Source organism: Eumetopias jubatus, unplaced genomic scaffold (assembly GCF_037043125.1).
Source record: "Eumetopias jubatus isolate StellerSeaLion01/CBP00866 unplaced genomic scaffold, mEumJub1_p1.0 scaffold_7, whole genome shotgun sequence".
Taxonomy (NCBI): domain Eukaryota; kingdom Metazoa; phylum Chordata; class Mammalia; order Carnivora; family Otariidae; genus Eumetopias; species Eumetopias jubatus.
The window spans coordinates 112341175-112361090 of NW_028274813.1; the positions used below are offsets into that span (position 1 = coordinate 112341175).

General features: G+C 35.4%; 1 protein-coding gene and 1 pseudogene across 5 annotated transcripts in view; both read left to right on the forward strand.

The window, feature by feature from the left end:
- Positions 1 to 19916, forward strand: part of NEO1 (neogenin 1) — a 238999-nt gene that overhangs the window by 130375 nt on the left and 88708 nt on the right. The gene's annotated exons all lie outside the window — the stretch shown is intronic.
- Positions 3135 to 3932, forward strand: LOC148163962 (small ribosomal subunit protein uS3 pseudogene; annotated as a pseudogene).

The following is a 19916-nucleotide window of genomic DNA, read 5'->3' on the forward strand; positions in this document are numbered from 1 at the left end:
AATACAAATAAAGCAGCATACAATTTGGAAGAGAGGAATTCTGTGTGATCAGGGAAGTTTTTTCATAGAAAGTGTCCCCTTTGTAATAGACCTTGAATTACAAGATTTCCAGGTGTTAAAAAGAGGGTTTGGGTCAGTATGGAAATAGAACATTTGTATTCCTTTAGGAAGTTAGCCTGTGAAGGCAGAATAGGATCAGATTGATCATGGCCTTGATTGTAAAGAGTCAAATACAATACTCTAGTGAGGCAGTCTGATACAAAGTCAGGTTTCATTAGAAGAAGTTCATTTGAGGGGTACCTGGGTGGCTCAGTTAAGTGTCCAACTCTTGGTTTCAGCTCAGGTCATGATTTCAGGGTTGTGAGATCAAGCCCCACATTGGATTCCACAGAGTCTGCTTGAGATTCCCTCTCCTTATGCCTCTCCCCCTGCTTGTGCATACCCTTGCTTTCAAATAAATATAAAATCTAAAAAAAAGTCCATCTGAATTAAAATGAAAATTAAAAGCCAAAAAATAGAAAATAAAAATACAATCATTCCACACACAAAAAAAGGAGAAGGCAGATTGGAGGAGGCAACTAGTTGAAGGAATATCATTACAAGAGGCTATTGTGAGATAAGTAGTTATACTAGAGAAATAGAAAGGATTCTAATAAGATATTAGTGATGTATCTAATCCAGACTTTATCGACTGATTGAATATTCAGCATTGTTATAGAGAAGTCAGGGATACTTCCCAGGTTTTCTCTGGATGACTGGAAGAGTTGTGATGCCTTTCCAAAACAGAAAAGGAAGGTGAATCAAAGTGGAAGGGGGACTTCTACTCAGCATGTAAAGAGTGGCACATAACATCCCACTCTTACCTACAATAACAAGCTGGATGATCTACAAAATCATAATTTTTCTGAGCCCATCAGAGAGCTCAGCTTGCAAAGCAGCCAAGTAACCTAAATTCCAAAGAATTGCACACCCCATTGCCCCCATAGATTGGGTCATTGATTCTTTGACTTTTGGCAGAGCACGAGAGAAAGAAATGGCTGCCATAAAAGTGGGTAAGAAGAAATCAACTGGGGCGCCTGGGTGGCTCAGTGGTTAAGCATCTGCCTTCGGCTCAGGTCATGATCCCAGGGTCCTGAGATCAAGCCCCGCATCGGGCTCTCTGCTCTGCGGGAAGTCTGCTTCTCCCTCTCCCACTCCCCCTGCTTGTGCTCCCTCTCACTCTGTGTCTCTCTCTGTCAAATAAATAAATAAAATATTAAAAAAAAAAAGAAATTGACTAAAGTTTTAATTGATTGTTAAAGACTCAGCAGGAACTAGTTTAGAGTACCTGAGGGCCCCAGATGAAAGGGGAGTTCATACATGCTTGCAAATATATTTCCCTGGAACTCCACAGGGTACTCACTGTGAAGACTAGGAGCAAGGCAGAGACCTGAGAAGTCATTTTGGTGGTGAAGAGGTGAAAGAGGTAATCTGTGGCACCTGGGAGATAGGTGCAAGGCCCCTCTCATTTACTCAGATTCCTTTAAGCCTCAAACCAGTGAGGGAGGGGCAGAAAGCCTATTTCATAAATTTCTGGGGGGAGATTAGAAGCAAAACCTTTCTGCTTCTGGAGGGAGGAACCGTCTGGTGCACAGGGCCTACCTAATAATGAGGCTGGACAGGGACAACTGAAAGTCCTACTTGCCCTACGACCAAGTAACAGACAAAAGCTTTCTACGGCTGGGGAAGGTCAAGAATATAGAGAAATCCATGGGTGTTATTCTTAACTAATGAATCATTGAACACTACATCAAAAACTAATTATGAACTATACAGTGACTAACTGAGCATAAAAAAAAGAATATAGAGAAATCCCTATGTGGTAGAGGTATGCAGAAATGGTTGAAAGCTGAGAGGAAAACAGATAAATTGAGAAAAACTCTCTAGCTCTTCATCTCTCTTCTTTTGCACAAGATAATGGTAGGTCCACCATTAGAAGAATTTGAAAACTGTGGTGTGCTAAAGGTAACTAAAACAACAGTAAAATCTGTACCAAGCTCAGTTCCTTTCTAAATTGACTTAACCTCTCCACACTAATGGCTTGACAGAATATACATGCCGTGTTCCAAGTATAAATATACAATAATTATCTCAGTCTTCTGCTATTCTGTACACTATGCCTAGCATTCAGTCAAAAATTATTGGACATAAACAGGGCAAGGGAAAACTGGCATATTGTTGAGGGATCAACAGAAAGGAGACCCAGATATTGGAACTATCAGGGACTTTATTATTAGTATGTTAAAGGATTTAGTGGAAAAAGTAGGTAACTTTAATGAACCAGAGGAGGAATTTTGGCAGAAAGATGGAAACCATAAAGAGTTTGAAGATACTTCTATTTGTCCAGAGAGTGAAAGGGTTCTATCACTGAGTGAGGGAAATTAGAAAAAACAATGGTATCAGAGATGAGGTATTTACTCAGGGTGATCAGTAGACTCAACACAGCTGAGGAAATAGCCGATCAACTTGAAGATAGTTTAGTATAAATTATTTAAACTGAAATAAAAGATAAAGAGAGGTCGAACAGAATATCTAAGATGGGAAAATAAAAGATGGTATAACAAATAAATTGGAGTTTCACAAAAGAGAACAAGAACAGAACAGAAAAAAAAACATATTTAAATAGATAATGGCCAAAATTTTTAAAAAATAAACAAGATCATATTACAGGTCAAAGAAGAAGCAGCTCAGACAGTCCCAAGTAGGCTAATAATAATAATAATAGGTAGTAGTAATAAAAGAAAACACACCTATACACATCATAGTTAAACTACTGAAAACCAGGGGCACCTGGGTGGTTCAGTTGGTTAAGCGTCTGCCTTCAGCTCAGCCCATGATCCTGGGGTCCTGGGATTGAACCCCGTGTCAGGCTCCCTGCTTAGTGGGGAGTCTACTTGTCCCTCTTCCTCTGCCCCACCCTCCCCCCTGGTCATGCTCTCTCTCTCAGTCTCACTCTCTCTCAAATAAATAAATAAAATCTTAAAAAAAAAAAAAAACTATTGAAAACCAAACATAATGAAGAAGTCTTGAAGGCAGCCAGAAAGTTTTAACAAGACACAGAGGACTTTTTCCTTTCTGTGCTGCACAATGGCAGGATGGTGGTAAAGATTTCTAAGAAGAGGAAGTTTGTCGCCAGTGGCATCTTCAAAGCTGAACTGCACGAGTTTCTGACTTGGGGGCTAACTGAAGATGGCTACTCTGGAGTGGAGGTCCAAGTTACACCAACCAGGACTGAAATCATTAACTTAGCCACCAGGATGCAGAATGTTCTTGCTGAGGAGGGCTGGCTGATCCAGGAATTGACCGCTGTGGTTCAGAAGAAGTTTGACTTCCTTGAGGGCAATGTGGAGCTTTATGCTGAAAAGGTGGCTGCAAGAGGTCTGTGTGCTATTATCCAGGCAGAGTCTCTGTTACAAACTCCTAGGAAGCCTTGCTGTGTAGAGGGCCTGCCATGGTGTGGTGTGCTGTGGTCCATCATGGAGAATGGGGCAAAGGCTGTGAGGTCATGGTGTCTGGGAAACTCCCAAGGACAGAGGGCTAAATCTATGAAGTTTGTGGATGGCCTGATGATTCACAGTGGGGACCCTGTTAACTATTATGTTGACACTACTGTATACCATATGCTGCTCAGACAAGGTGTGCTGAGCATCAAAATGAAGATCATGCTTTCCCGGGATCCAAGTGGTAAGACTGGCCCTAAGAAGCCCCCACCTGACCATGTGAGTGTTATGGAACCCAAAGATGAGATATTGTCCACCACCCCCTTCTTGGAACAGAAGAGTGGGAAGCCACAGCCAGACCCACAGTCTCTTTGGCAGCTGCATCTGGAATCTGGCTATTACTCTGTAAAGACCCTTAATAAAATCTTTGAAAAAGACACATGGCCTGAATAGACTGTACATTCACTATTTGAACTGAGGATTCTGTTGCCCAAAGGGAACATGACTTCATTTATTCTTAGGGCTGCCTGGCTCATGATACTTCTGTGTTTTCCCTGAAATCGTTGGTTTCAACTGTGATTGTGAGGCAAGAGCCAGAATAGGAGGACCTACACAAAGCTAACCAGAGGGATATCCTGTGGGGAAGTAACTGTGGCAATGGTGAAGGCTGATTGCTAACAGGACAGCACCTTGATTAATTCACTGCAGTTTGGGTTTATAGGTTTAGAGAGGGACATATTTAAAATGGTTTTCTTTACTTGATGTATAAGGAAATCTGTATTGCCCATAGACAATAAATACAGTGCTCATTAAAAAAAAAAAAAAACAGAGGAACAAAGATAAAAAATTACAGCTCACATTTTACCAGAAATGGTGTAAGCCAGAAAACAGTGGAGTGGCACTTTTAAAGTCCTAAGAGGCGGGGGAAAAAAAAAAGTCAACCCAAATAACGTACCCAGCAAAAACATCTTTCAAAAATGAACGTGAAATAGCTTTTCAGAACAAAAGCTGAGAAAATTCATTGTCAGCAGACCTGTGCTATAAGAAATGTTAAAGTTCTTTAGGCAGAACTACTTGACAGAAATTTGCAGGGTCTTCACAAAGAAACAAACAGGCCAGAATGGTTTAAAAACAAAAAAATAAATATAAAATTCTTTCTTATTTTCATCACTTTAAGAGATAATTTCTTATCTAAATAGGAGAGCACCAACCTTTTCAGCAAAGGGCTAGACAGTAAATATATTAGATTTTGTGGACCAGTATCTGTCACAGCCACTCAACTCTGCCCTTGTAGCGTCAGATCAGCCATATTATAAAACAAACTACCTTGACTTCCTGGAAAACTTTATTTGCAAATAAGAGGTGGCATGTCCTTTTGTGCTGACCTCTGACCTAGAAAAATAGTTTAGGGGCACCTGGGTGGCTCAGTCGTTAAGCGTCTGCCTTCGGCTCAGGTCATGATCCCAGGGTCCTGGGATCGAGCCCCGCATCGGGCTCCCTGCTCCGCGGGAAGCCTGCTTCTCCCTCTCCCACTCCTTCTGCTAGTGTTCCCTCTCTCGCTGTGTCTCTCTCTGTCAAATAAATAAATAAAATCTTAAAAAAAAATAGTTTATAGCATATAAATTTAAAATATATGACAAAACGGAGTGAAGTATTTAGCAAAAACTTTTTTTAGCAAAAAATTACTGTAGAATTGAAAATAGTTTATAACAAATATAATAGAAAAAATATAAAATATCAATATAGTGGTTTCTGCTGTATAAGTATAAAAGAAAAATATATGTAAAAATATAAAATAGAAAAATAGTTTATAACCTATAAAATTAAAATATATGACAAAGCAGTGAAGTTTTTAACAAAAAAATGACAGTAGAATTGAAAATAAACTTGTAAGATCCTTATATCACATATCAGATCATAATATATGAAGTAGACTGATCATTTTAAAATCATAAAACTTAGGGGACCTACTAAAAAGTAGAGAAAGATTTGGCTAATAAGTCAATAGTGGAAATACAGTGAAATATTAAGAATTAATCAATCTAAAAGTAAGGAAAAGAGAAAAAGGAAAAAATAAATGGGACAAATAAAAACGAGCAAGAGAGTAGATTTGAATCTATATCAATTGCATTAAATATAAATCATTTAGGCCTTAAAACAAGTCTCAAAACATTTAATAGCATTTAAATCATCCAGAGTATATTCTTTGACTTCAATGGCATTAAACTAAAACTCAATAACAGATACTGGAAAATCTCAAATATTTGGGAATTAAACAGCCTTCTAAATAATACATGGGTCAAAGAACATGTCACAGGAAATTAAAAGCTATTTTGAACTGAATGAAAATGAAAATACAACTTACCAAAATTTGTGGAATGCAGTTAAAGTAGTGTTTTGAAGGAAACTTTTATTTATTTATTTATTATTATTATTTTTTAGATTTATCCTAGAGAGAGAGAAAGAAAGCATGAGTGGGAGGAGCAGAGGGAGGAGAGGGAGAGAGAATTCCAAGCAGACTCTATGCTGAACACGGAGCCGGATCTCACAACCCTGAGATCAGGACCTGAACCAAAACAGTCGGATGCTTAACCAACTGCACTACCCAGGCACCTCTTGAAGGAAGCTTTTAAAAGTTAGATAAAAAAGAGCAAATTAAATCTAGAGCATTCAGAAGAAGAAAATGATAAAAGAAATAAATGAAATGGAAAATAAAGTAAATGAAACCAAGGGTGGTCCTTTGAAAAGATCAGTTTAATTAGAATGTGTTTAACCACTCTGATCAAGAAAAACAAAGAATTACCGATATCAAGAATGAAAGGGAGGACATCATTACAAATCCTATAGACTTTAAGAGGATATAAGGGAATATTAGGAACAACTTTATGCCAGTAAGTTTAAAAAGGAAGGTAATAGAGCTGGTCTGTTCAGGATGTAAAGCATCAGTTTAAGATGTGTTGGGTTTAGGTTATAATAGAAAACTAGATAAAAATGTCTAGAATCAGAGGGTAGTTCATGTTAGACGGTCAGGAAAGAGGTTGAAGAAGAAAACAACAGGCTTTGGTTTTGATAAATTTTAAGAGTTTTAACCAAACTTTTGTTACAAATTAAGGCAGCTAACTATTTTATTTTCTTATATGTAGAGAATACTGTGTCCCTAATTTTTATGTGGTAGTCTTTTACACTGTTGTAAATTAAAACCCTTAACTCTCTCTTTAGTAAGTAGAGTTATAAGGGACCATATATTATCTAGTCTTATTTCTCTGCCTTCATACGATTGTCTTAGCTAGAGTTCATCCCTGCATATTGTCTTGAAGATCTGCATGGATACCATTGCTATAATCTTTAGATAAACTTTGTGACATGTGTTTTTTTTCCTAATGATCAAAAAATTCATTCTTGTTTCTGTCTTAAACCACCACAGTTTTCTATGGACTTACATCTCAACCTCTTATTTTGTATACTTAAAGATAGCATTTATTCTGTTAACTGTTTTTTTCGTTCTTATCATTTCCAGGTATTTAAATTATTTCCAGTAGAACCTCTTCTATTCTGCTGAGTCTAAAAAAATCTCTTCAATCCCATTCTTGTGCACATCATTTAAAAAATATGGTGGCCTGTAAGAAGCTGGGAAAAGAAACTTAAATGCACTTTATAATATTTGAGTGTATGAAAAAGTGAAATCACAAATCAGTGTGGATTGAAAGATTCCTACATTACATGATATGTGGACAATTAGTGATTTGTAAAGAATTAAATTATGTATTTACCTTGTGTCAAAATAAAATATAGAGTTAAAATTTTAATTGAATCCTTAAAAATGTGAAAGATGGTAGAAGAGTCTTGCCACTTGCTTTTACATATAAAAGAAGTAAGAATACAGATGGAAAGTTGGTATTTTAGGGTATAAAAGTTTAATTCTTCTGTATATAAAGTATGAGAACTACCTTAACTAAATTAAAGAGGAGACAAGGTAGGGAAGAAATTTAATATTCTGAATATATAAGAGTGCACACAAATGGATATGATAAAATAATTAACATAAACATACAGTTCACAATAGAGCAAAGGTAATTTCTAAACATGACAAACGTTCCACTTCACAATCAAAAATGTAAGATTAAGTCAGTGAGATGTCATTTTTGCCTAATGAAGATTTTATCTTTTAATGAGCATTACTTTATAATGGTTGGTTAGGGTTGTGCCTTTCTGTCACTTAGTGAAAATATAAATTGTTACGTCATTTAGTAAAACCATTTTGATGGTTTTAACATAACAATCATATGTTAAAAATTACCGACTCAACCCTTTAATTGTTCTTTTAGGATTTTTTCCTAAGGAAGAAATCAAAGATTTGGACAAAGACTGTTTAGATCAGCATTTGTAATTTAAAAAGAAAAAGATAGGGATAAATAGAGAAAGAATAGGAAAGGACTTGTCCCCAAATAGGGGAGGTAGTTAAAATAATTATAATACAACATTGTGATGGAATAGTTACTTGGCCATTAAAAAACCACTTCTCTGAACACTCCTTAATGGTATCAGAAAAATCTTAGGGTATAATGTCAAGTAGAGAAGTAAAATACGAAACTATATATACTCAATAATCTGAACTTAGTTTAAAAAATTATATACACACATTTAGACATTCCCATACCAAAATGTTAACAGTGGTTATCTTTGGATACCAGTAAAGATTTTTTCATAACTTAATACGAAAGCTACCTTACAGTCCTGAAATTTAGAAAATATACCAAACACATAATTTTGAGGACTTCCTGCCAAAAACGTCATAGATGGAAGAATTACAAACACTTCCCTTCATAAGTGTTGGGTTGCATTGCAGGAGGTAGACAGAGCAATTTCCAGTAGCCCTTACTCCTACCCCTGATTTGGTAGGACAAGTCCAAGAGGCTTGAGCAGCCTGAAGGAAGAAGGATGGAAACTGGCCTACTTTGAGCTGCTTTCCCTTTGCATTCATTACCATTGTGAATCTCCAAGAGTAAAGTAGAATGTGTGTATATAGCATTCCCAGATCTGTTTGACCATGGAACTTTTGTCTTTTTTTAAGTAGACCTATTACAATCTTAAAGAGCACAATTTGGGAAACATTGTTGTGGAGATATTCAAAGGAGGATGGACAAAATAGAGGTTGGCAAACAGTGGCCCATAGGCCAAGGCCAGCCAGCCTCCAGTTTTTGTAAGTAAAGTTTTATTGAGACACAGCCACACTTGCTTACTGATTGTCTATGTCTGGTCTGTAGTTGTTTTCACACTGTACTGGCAGAGATGAGTAGTTTAGACAGAGATCATATGACCCACAAGCCTGAAATATTTACTCTGGCCCTTTACAGAAGGAGTTTGCCAAACACTGGCATAAATGATAGGAATCTTTAAGCCCTGATAGTTTGTGATTCTGAGTTATTTCTGCTCAGTGGAAGTCTGTTTCAGGTAAAAGTTTTTAAATGAAAAAAAGTTAGGGTAGGTGGAAAAAGGCAGAAGGGCAGGAGAGTCACAAATATAAGAATAACAGAAGAAAGTCAGACTTGGTGTGTGAATAACTAGGAAATGTGCAATGGTGACTGACTCCAAGGAGGAATTGTTTACAGAACTGCAAACCACAGAGTTTGCTAGCCCATCTTTGTGGCTGACATCTGAGAGACACTTAAGTGCTAGAAACACCGTGGAGTAAATTTACTGAAAGTGGAAAGAGGGGCGCCTGGGTGGTTCAGTCAGTTAAGCCTCCAAGACTCTTGGTTATCTCAGGTCATGATCTCAGGGTCGTGAAATCGAGCCCCGAGTCGGGTTCTATGCTCAGTATGGAGTCTGCTTGTCCCTCTCCCTCCCCCTTTGCCCCTGCCCTGGCTCATGCTTGTGGGCTCTCTCTCTTTCTCTCTCAAATAAGTAAAATCTTAAAAATAATATCAAAAGTATTTGAGCGTCTTTGAGACCGAGTCTTATTTCTGTAGAGGGAATTTTCTGATTTCTACTGGGTACTGGCTATAATATTGGCCATCTGCCTGCTGGCCAGTGCTTGGTTGCAAGAAGGTACTTCGGAGCACCCACAAGTGGCCTGTGATATAATTTGGACAGTGTAGTTTTTAAGTTAATTATCACCTTTGAATGTAAAATGAAATTTTGTAATTATAGTTAAAATATATAAGACACTAAGAACAGTGTCTTATATAAGCAACAACACTAGGAAGCAAAATTTCTAATTGGGAAGTAGAACTCGAGAATGAGTATGTTTCAAACATACTTTCTTTTTATTCCTCCAGCTTTATTGAGATATAATCCACATTTAACATTGTGTAAATTTAAGGTGTACATATTGTAAAATGTTTAACACAGTAAGGTTGGGTAACACATTCTTTACCTCACATAATCAGCATTTCGTTATTGTTATGGGAAGAACATGGTGAGTTCAACTCTCCTACAACTTTTAGTTAAACGGTATAGTAGTGTTTACTAGAGTCACATTCCATCCCTAGACCTTATTCCTTCCTAAATAGAAGTTTGTACCCTTTAACCAACATCTCCCTATTTCCCTCACCCTTCAGTCCCTGGTAATCGTTATTCTACTCGGTGTTTCTAGGAGTTCAGTGTCAAACATAACTTTCTTTTATTTAAAATGCTATTTTTAATATTTACGTTTATGCAATTCTAGGAGCAGCAGCTCTTGATCTTAGAAGATCTTGTAGTTTTAAAAACATTTAATCATAACAGTATTTTTATTTGCTGCCAGTTAAATTAATATTATGTCATTTTGTGCTAAAATACTTTCTCTTATCATTGCCTACTGAATGATTTTTTTTAAGTATTGGCATTATAAATTACTGCAGTTAAAAGTAGTAAGAATTGGGGTGCCTGGGTGGCTCAGTCGTTAAGTGTCTGCCTTCGGCTTAGGTCATGATCCCAGGGTCCTGGAATCGAGCCCTGCATCGGGCTCCTTGCTCAGCGGGAAGTCTGCTTCTCCCTCTCCCATTCCCCCTGCTTGTGTTCCCTCTCTTGCTGTGTCTCTCTCTGTCAAATAAATAAATAAATAATCTTAAAAAAAGAGTTGTAAGAATTAAGTAAAATGTGTTTTGTCCATTAACTTTTTATTAGCCTTTCTTCCTGTCACTTTGAATTTAAAAATAGATTCCAGAATTATCTTGTAAGATTTAAATTTAAAAACACAAGAGTTTTTTTCTTTGTACTTTCATTCATAGCAAGGCTGATACTTGGCAGTTTTTTAGTTCCAATAAAGGAAGATGGGTTGGTGAAAAGTGAGTAACATGACCTTGTTTTTAGTAAAGGAAATTCATACTTTACCAACTCATTAAATGACTTCTAGGCTATTATGGCCATGATAGATAAGGATACATAGTGAGCTTTACTTTTTTTTTTTGACAGAAATATTTCCAAAAAATTCCATATAGTATCTAAGGTAAATATTGAATAATAGAAGTTCTGGAATAAGTGACTAATGGCCTAGCATGATTAAATGTTGGCTAGATAGTAGGAAATCATTAGTCATTAGTGGAATATTTTAAGTCTGAAACACTAGGATGTATGATAGTTGATGTTGATTTTATTTTTATTTTATTTTTTGAATATTTAATCAAAGGATAAATTCTTATCAGTTATTTTGCTTTTTTATAGCAGTAATTATAACTTAAAGAAAAGTTTTAACTCAAGACAACTATGATGAAATTTGACTTCTTAATCATGAATTCCATGGCTAGGAACTTTCTGTGATTAAAAATGCATCTAATGTCAATGCCTGAGTTCTAATTCTTGTCTGCCATTAACTTGCTGAGTGATTGGTTCAGGTATTGAAATTCTCTGATTTTTATGTTCTGCAAAATGAAGGGTTTAGATTATATGACTTCCTTATCACTCAAATATTCTATTAAATGCAGCTGTTTTAGAAATATTATATGCATTGGGGTACCTGGGTAGCGCAATCAGTTAAGTGTCTGCCTTATGCACAGGTTGTGATTCCATCCTGGGATTGAGCCCCACGTCGGGCTCCCTGCTCAGTGGGGAGACTGCTTCTCCCTCTCCCTCTGGCCTCTACTCATGCTTGTTCTCTCTCTAGGGCTCTCCCTGTCAAAATAAATAAAATCTTTTTAAAAATTAAAAAAAAGAAATATATGCATTAAATATAAGATGAATTTCAGAATGTTTTTTCAGTCTAGGTATTGAAATAGATATTGTTTGCAGAAAGTCGAGGCATTGCAGTTATCTGCCACCATATGTGTAATGAAACAAACCTCATACTAAAGGTCTTAATTATTGGCTTCATGTCCCAACCCCACTATAGATGAGGTAGTAAATCTCTCTGAACATCATTTTCCTTATCTGTAAGTATAAACAGTAATCTCTGCACAGCACACCTCTGAGAGGCAAATAAAATGCTAAAGCTGACCCTTGGACAACATGGAGGTTAAGGGTGCTGACCTTCCTGCACAATCAAAAATCTGTATATAATTTGATTCCCCCACATTTAACTAGTAATAACCTATTGTTGGCTGGAAGCCTTTACCAGTAAGGTAAACTGTCAATTAACACATATTTTATATGTTACATATATTTTAGGCTATATTCTTAAAGTAAGCTAGAGCACAGAAACTGTTAAGAAAATAATAAGAGAAAATACACTTGCAGTACTGTACTGTATTTAAAAAAAGAAAATTGTGCGTAAGTGGACCTGCGCAGTTAAAACCCATGTTGTTCAAGAGCCAACTGTATATGTAAAGCATTTTGTAAATTGTAAATGCTCTGTAACTCTAAGGTAATAGTAATTTGAAGGAATGTACAAAGGCAAAGCTACTGACTGGCATTTTAGTAGTCAACATTAAATTAAAATGAAGATAAATGGTTAACTTCACAAAGCAAAGTTTGAGAACTTTTTTAAGTAGACAACAATAATCCATTTAATATTCAGTTAGATCATTTGGATTTGCAAAATAAGAAAAAAAATCTTGTGTGACCAGATTGCAAGGCATCTGAAATGGTTTGCTTAAAACTAAACTTGCACAAAATAGTTTTAAATAAACAGAACACATGTTCATTGTCAAAAATAAGAATGTGTAATTGACTGAAATAAAAATGTACCTTTTAACCCTTCCCTTAATCTCACTTTTAGAGATAGCCCTTGTTAACAAACATTGTCTGTATATTTATTCATTCAGTATTTGTTGAGCAAAATTACATATGCTGTATGAAATTGTATATTCATTGTGCTGGGTGGTGGGCATGAAATAGCCAACAAGCAGGCATGAGTCTCTGCCCTCATAGTGCTTATGTACTGTAACCATAGGCGGACATTGAGCAAGTAAATAAATATACAAAATAATTATAGATTTTATGCCTACTTAAAGGAAATGAAAAGAATGCTCTGATAAAGAATTAGTGAGGGTATATAGGGAGTTAAACAGGACAGACAAGGCCTCTCTGATGGGATATGTCAGTTGAGACCCAAGCCTTAGAAGAAGCCTCTCTGTGTGTATTTTATATACTCACACATACATAGACACACATCATGTATAATCTTTTTATTTGCAGAAGTGAAATCATATTTTTTGTGACTTTACTGAACAGTGTTTTATGGACATGGTGGTACTTACAGGTTTACCTTTTTTTTCTTTTTTTACCTGCTCTATTATCATCAGACTGGAATATGAGGAAGCTTATGTTTTTGTGTTCTTGATGGCAGTGTAAATTTTTTTGAAATGCAGTTTAATAATTTAGAATTCATATTCAAATAATCCTATTTATATAAATTTATCTTGCATGTATAGCTACCTAGTATTTAAAGATATTTATGTTAGACGAGGGTAAACCTGGAGACAGTGCGGTCCATACAATTAATAAGGGGGCTGATTAAATAACATGAGTACAATGGAACACTTAGGTAGCTGTTAAAAAATAAGGTAGGTCTATGTAAGGTAAATACAGTAGATGTGGAAAAATATGAGTTACATTATTATTTTAAGTTGCAGAACAGTATATGTAGTCTGATTTCATTTGTAGAAGAGATAAGACGGATAAACAGTTGATCCTTGAACAATACCTGTGAACGGGGGATAAGGGCACCAACCTCCGTGCAGTCAAAAATCTGCCTATAACTTTTGACTCCCTGGAAACTTTACTAACCCTGCAAACCATGAGATTACCTTTTACGGCAGTACACAATTTGCTGGAGAGGTGAACTGCTTATGCAGAGATGATTGGTGTCACACAGGGATGATTAGCTTCACACATGTTTTAAGTGGATACTTGCAACATCTTAGCTCACCACAGTGGCAACAAGAGGTGGCTACAAAATTATTACGGTAACACAGTATGCACTACAGGTAATTTTATGAGTTACAATTTAATACTGTCTTCACATTTGCTTACATTTTTCTCAAATGCAAATGGCACCATGAATAGTCTCTGTGTGCATAAGTTTTGATAAATTTTAACTTTGTGTATTTTAAATTTGTGTATGTTTTATGGTAGTAAATTACAAAATAGACTAGTATTTACATATATGTTATGTATTCATGACATGCCTAACTTTTTCTTAATTTTTTTGGATATTTTTAGGCTGTGAAGTTCATCTGTGGATTTTTTCAAATTGTTGCAAATCTCCAAAAAACCTCTAATATATTTATTGAAAAAAATCCACGTATTAAGTGAACTGTGCATTTCCAACCTGTGTTGTTCAAGGGTCTACTGTTAATGTATATATGCTTGTATGTATAACAAAGTTTTATAAATCTACACAACAATCTGTTAATTGTGCTTGTATCTGTGGAGTGAGGTTAAAAATGTCTAAAGATGGAGAGGGAAGGACAAACAATGTATTGTAAACATTTGAAAAGCCAAATTTAAATTTTTATTTAAAGTTTAACAATTAAGTTTGGAATATTGCAATCAGGTCTGTACACAAAGTGATTTTACTTTGTTAGGATAGTTTAAAACTTTTTGAGTTTTTATTTCTTGAAAACAAAATGCTATGGGAGAAAAAATAAATAGGTTGTTTTAGAGTATTTGGCAACTATCTCCAAATATTTTATCTTCAAATATAATATCTTCTATTATAACATTTTTTTCCTGGAAGATGAATCATGTCATATAAGTGCTAAGACAGTGCTAAGACAGGTATAGTTTATTAATATATTAAAGCAAATTTGTTTTGTTAAACCAAGTATTTTATTGAGTATGTGTACTGTGTAAAAAGAGATTCCTAGTTACCTAGCAGAGACCCCTAATACATAGACCAGAAGGAGAGAGAATATAAAATCATAGAGTCTGGTTAGAAGGGATCTTAGAGATCCAAGTGTCTAGTTTAGCTGAGCTGGATGCTCAGTTAAGTGAATTGCCTTATATCACATTGCTAGTTAGCATCAAAGTCAGGGCTGATACCTGTGTTTTCAGTTTCAGAATTCACTGTTGAATGTTTTCAAGACAGAGATCATTTACAGTCTTTTAATTTCAAGTGCAGTCCTTTGAGTCTACTGTGGTTACACTATTGACAAACTTGGTCAAGTGTACCATTTTGCAAGGGTGACCATGCATCTAGTGTGCCTGAGACAGTCCTAGTTTATGTCTTTTGTTCTAGCATAATTATCAAAAGTACTTTCTTCTCATTCTCATAGTTATCTGGCCCTGGACAGTATATTCTACAGTTGTTCCAATTATTGCCAATTTATTGAATCTGAAGGGCTGTGAACAGTACCAGGGTGGAGATTTTGAATTATGAATCTAAAGATTTGCAGTGCAAGCTGTGCTAAATGGCAGAGTGCTGCTGTAATTCTGAATGGTAAGAAATGACAGACAAGGATGGCTTCTTGAAGAATATGGCGTTTGAACTGAGCACAGAAGGAAGAGTAGGGCTGTAGATTGGTTGGGTTACCCAAAGATGAAAAAGAATGACATTTAGGATGTATAAGTAAGAAGCTCAAAGTGCATTTGAAGAAGAGAATACAAAAAGTATCCAGAAAGTAGAATACAAGAATATACATCCTGGAAGGTGTATCTAGACCAGATTATTTAATACCAGGTCAGAAGGCTGGGTGGGATTTGCTGAGTAGCTAGAATACCCCAGCAATTTTTAGGTACATGAAGAAACAAGTAACACTGTGTGCAAGTAGTACACAAGGATTGGTTTATTGGAGGTGTGTTGAGTGAGTTGAGAGAGAAAAATATAAAATCTGTGATACTGATTAGAAGAATTGGATGCCGCATCAGGTAGGATGTTTAAGACCCTCAACTGGGTATTGACAGTGGAAGGAGAAACTCTTATCCCTCAGTGGCTCATACATGGTAAATATTTAATAAATGTCAGATAGATGTTCCTACAAAGGAAGAGAAGACAAGATTTGTAATTTTTTGGATACCTAAGGCAAGGGAGAGAAAAAGATTTAAGTTTCACACTAAATACAAGCAGAGAGATTCTCTTTATAAGTCCAAGGTTATGATCTTAGTCTACTTGGGTTAAGAAACTGTGTCCCCATTACTGTTGAGTTGTGCTGTAATGATTGCTCTGTTTTAGAGAGCTTTGGAGAGGTGGAAATATAATTAAAATGTGATTTGTTTGTTTAATGTTTAACATTTCATCTTTGACAAAAGTCATGAATTTTGAGGCTAGAACTTGTGAGGTCCAGGAAATAACTTAGTGCCTCAATTATGAATTTTGGTTTTAAGCAATTAAATAAAAGTTCAGTAAATGACCTTTCTGGACACAAAGATGGATTTAGACATTATCAGAGAGCCAGCTTGAATTTTAATTTGATGCTGTTATTTTGTTATAAAGAAAGAATCCATTATGCAGTGCTAAAACACCAGAAGGAAGATAGTATGTCTGAATATCTTTTAATTGGTAGCTATATTTAAGAGATGATTAAATTACACAATAATGTCATAGTTGGCGGAATATCATTCGGGTCTAAAAGACATCACTGACAATCTGGCTGCTTATAGACTTTATTTCATGTAGTTTCAATGCTGGATCCGTGTGTTTTTCATTTTTGGTTATAGTGCTGTTGGTGTTGAGAACAACTCCCATTTGATGAATGCTTAAGAGATCACCAGAAATTTAAAAGTATAGTATGATTTGATATGCATTTTGAGTTAGGTTTTCCTATAGTATTAGCATTTTAAATGCTACTACTACTTCATAACTACTATAATATTGTCCTCATATGTATGTATATCTTAAGAAACAACCTTTGTTTACCACCAGAATCACTCTCTGAGTTTCCTCATCTACAGTGTGTACCTGAGCATTGTAGACCTCAAATATAAAAAGAATGTGAAGAGATTTTTTAGCTGGATTCTAGTATGATGACAAATTTCTCCTAATTTTTAGGATTCCTCTTCAGTTTACATTCCTTTACTACAAATTTAAATAATTGATGTTTCTTGTCAAACTTAAAGATCTGGATTAAGTACTGCTGAATCCCATCACTTTTTATATAATCTGAGGAAATAAAAACTGCTAGAATTTGGGCTTCTGAGTCTGAATCTTAAAAAATGCTAATGCTCTTTATCTCTCAGCTATGTCTTGGAAAACTAGTTGTGATTAGAGTTAATGTACATCATTAAGCACGTTGGAACAAAGTCAGTTTTCTCTTTTTATTGGCCTAAACGGGTAATGAGCAAAAATATCTTTACACATTTTGTCGTTCCTTTTTTCTGGGGTGTTATAATCTTATTGAGGAGATAGCGTTTTGATTTAGGATGAAAGGAGAGAAGGCGATCTTTTTTCCGGGCTCACTGCTGTGGTAGGTGCGTCATTAGCATCTGGCACACCTTTTTTAATGAGTGCTTTTGATGTCAGGAAAATGTCAGATGACTTCCTTAAAATTGAAACATCTCTCCTGCACACAAGAATGGGAGGAGTGTTTTGTGTTCATTTTATTTTATAACTTCCTTCGATTGTTTATATAAGTCATTTATTTTAAACCAGCAGTTGACTGCAGGGGCTGCTTATCAGAGAACACACCTACCAAAACTCTCCAGTAGAGTGCGTTCCTCTGATAGCGGATGAGTTCTTCTCTACCTTTGGGATTTAGTTCCTCAGAGGAAGAGCTCTAAAGTCCGTAGGATCATCACATGCAACTTTTATTCCCTTGCTTTGAAATTATTTGAATACTCAAAAGTTGCAGCCTTGGTAAAGGATCTTTATGAGTTTATGTTCACATTGCATTGTGCCCCTAACCAGCCTCCTAGCTGTTTAGCAGCTGTGCCGGTAGACATTTCAGGTATTTGCATAGTTTGGAATTATTTCATTTTGGAGTGTGCTGTTCTCTCACAACCCTGGAAGACTGTTACTAAATTCATAAGCAACAACTTCCATTGGGCCTCAGACACCTGCAAGATCCTATTAGGTTTTTCTAGTCTACTTCCTTCCCCTTTCTTGCATATCAATTATTTTAAAACTTTATGCTCTTCAGACTTACTCTTTTACTGCCAGCAGTTGACCACATTTCTCAATTCATTGGAATTTGAGATTCTTTTTGTGCTGTAATGCATGGTCAGTTTTTTTGATGACAGTTCTGTGGGTGTTATGTTTGCTGCTATTACAGTTTGTTAATGTCTATTAGATCAAACTTGTTGATTGTGTTTGTAAACTCCTTTAGAGCCTTATCTAATTTTTTTGTCTACTTGATCTGCCAATTTTTAAGAAAATAAATTTCTGTGAAGGTATGATTGCAAATTTGTTCAGTTCTTGTATTTCTAACTGCCTTTGCTTTGTATATTCAGAAGCTGTGTTACTAATGCATTTGGAATTATGACTTACTTTCCTTGTGGATTACCGTGTTTCATCAAATCTAAGAAGATAAAATGCATCCTGATTTCATAGACTTTAAAATGTGTGAAAAAGTGTATCATAGAATCTAGAAAACATGGTATTTATTTTTATCAGCAGGAAACATTCATTTTTCCCTGACTAATTCTTACCTTCAATTATGTTTTGTTCGATATTGACATTACTAAACCTACTTTCTTTTTAATAGCATTGCCTGATAAATATTTTCTTTTATTTTCAAACTTCTGGTGTAGACAGCTTTACACTTGTTTTTATGTCCTTGTGAGTCCTGCCAACCCATCTTAATTGGTTTCTATTTATCAAATGGTTACCTTTAGCCATATTTTTTTAGCAGCAGTTAGGGTTAACCATGATCTCTTCCTCCTCACCAGATAATTAAATACTTCATCATGCTTTCACTGCCTTCTTCTTCATACACTGTGCCTTCTCCCCAGATACATTCTTTGCACTACAATTTCCACCTTCTTGAGTTTGTTGTTTTAATTTACTTTGCTAGAGTGTACCTGGAAGTAAATTTCTCAGAAAGGCTGTGTGAAAAGTAAACTTAAGACCCCATATCTGAAAATATAATATTTGCTCTCATACAAAGCTTCATTATTTTTTTAGTATACTCTTTGGAATCTTTTTCTTGTCCATATAATAGTCATCTGTTTTATTCTCTGTAAGTTTTGGAATTTCTTTCATCCTTTGAATTCTGCATTTTTGTGATATGGATTATTTTCTTCCTCCACCTCCAATTCATACTGTCCAGCATTGAGTGGTCCCTTTAAAACAGATTTCCATCTAGGGGGTGCCTGGGTGGCTCAGTCAGTTAAGCGTCCTACTCTTGATCTCAGCTCAGGTCTTGATCTCAGGGTCATGAGTTCAAGCCCCATGTTAGGCTCAGCATGGAGCCTACTTAAAAAAATAAAAATAAAAATAAATACACACAATAAAACACACTTATATGTGTTTAGTTCCAGAAAAAATTTTATGATGTTTAATATTTCACCGTTTATTGCTCTTGCTGCTTATTCTTTTATCTCCTCTTAAACTTTTCCTTTACATGTGACTTGTACTTGAGTGTTTTGTTTTGGCAAAATCCCTAGAATTACTTTTCGGTCTATTAATTTGATCTTTATTTAGGTCCAATTTTCTTTTCTGTCTGTATTTTTTAATAAACCTTTAATTTTAGAATAGCTTTAGATTTATAGAAGAGTTATGAAGATAGTACAAAGAGTTCTTACACATTCCACACCATTTCCCCTGTTGTTAACATCTTACTAATGTCTTAAATCTTACTAATGTAAGACATTAACAACATCTTGGTATTGGTATTTTTCGCAGTTAATTAAACAATATAATGTAAACATATATTTTTTTGTTAACTAAAGTTCATACTTTATTCATATTTCCTTGGTTTTTATCTTATGTCCTTTTTGTTTATCCAACCCTATCCAGAATGCCACATTACATTTAGTCATCATATCTCATTCGACTCCTCTTGGCTGTGATAGTTTCTCAGACTTTCCTTGTTTTCAATGACCTTAACAGTTTGAAGGACCATTGGTCAGATATTCTGTAGAATGTCCTTTTATTAAGAACTGTCTTGATATTTTTCTCATGATTATACTGGGAATATTGTTTTG